Raw genomic sequence first — 1,146 nt, 5'->3', positions numbered from 1 at the left:
ACTAAATAGTGTTATTTTATAAATAAATTGACTTGTATATCAGATATATTCTACAGTTATAAGAGATTAAGTTTTAGTTGGTTGGAGCTATAATAGTTAACTTTTTCATCTTAGTCAGATTTATATATGAAATTTTTAGAACAGAATCAGGTAATAAATACTGTTAGTTTGTTGGAATTGTACCAGTTAACTTTTCTTCTTAGTGAGGTTTATATATGGAATTTTCAGAACAGAATCAAGTAATAAATGATGTGTTTACTCTTTTTGCATTTTCAGTTAGGAATCTTGTCGATGCACCAAAACAAATGTAAACTGGATAGATAAGGTATCAATTTTTTCAAATGTTTGTCACTTCTGATACTTTTATAATTTTATTTCAATATTATTCTTAAATTCAACGTATCATGACAGAATTAGACAATTGAGCAGTCATTTTATGTGGGATCATTATTAAACATGCTGAAATAAGAAAAGTCATTTTAAGTATTTAGTCTAGCTAATACTTTATGTTCAATTTATTCTTCTTAATATACTATGCAAAGTTAGAAATAAATAAAGATTGACAGTAACACACAACCTACTTTTATGCGATAATATTCGCATCTTAAAAGATATTTTTATATAATAGTAAACTGAATCAGTTTAAATGATTCTCACGTATAAATGAATGCAGGATGGTTTCACAAATTGTGGGAGTACTTACCAATACTACTGGAGTACAGGTAATATATAACTCGGAGAAACATACTTATATCTAACAGAGCCTATTCTTTGATAGTTCTATGTGTTCGTCACCTTATTCTTTAAGAATTAGGTGATTTTCATTTTTGATGATTTTACAGAATAATCTTCCATTTTGTTATTGAACTATAGATTTTTACAACTACATAGTATCTATGGCATGTAGAAGAGAATATTTGACGTTTTGATAGTTCTATAAATTTAAGATACCGAGATAATTAACTATCACAGATTCTATTAGTACTAGAATATTTGGTACTTTGTATCCTGGATTAAGAGCATTTATATATTGTACAAAAATTTATTTTTATTTAAAAAATTTGAAATTAATTCATCAATCTTTAAGAACAGTTTTAATAAATATATTATAGTATATTATTTAAAATAATTTCTTTTTTTGTTAAA

This window comes from Arachis ipaensis, chromosome B09 (assembly GCF_000816755.2).
Source record: "Arachis ipaensis cultivar K30076 chromosome B09, Araip1.1, whole genome shotgun sequence".
In the NCBI taxonomy this organism is placed as follows: domain Eukaryota; kingdom Viridiplantae; phylum Streptophyta; class Magnoliopsida; order Fabales; family Fabaceae; genus Arachis; species Arachis ipaensis.
The sequence above is the reverse complement of the archived record's forward strand: the minus strand, read 5'-3'. Positions refer to the sequence as shown.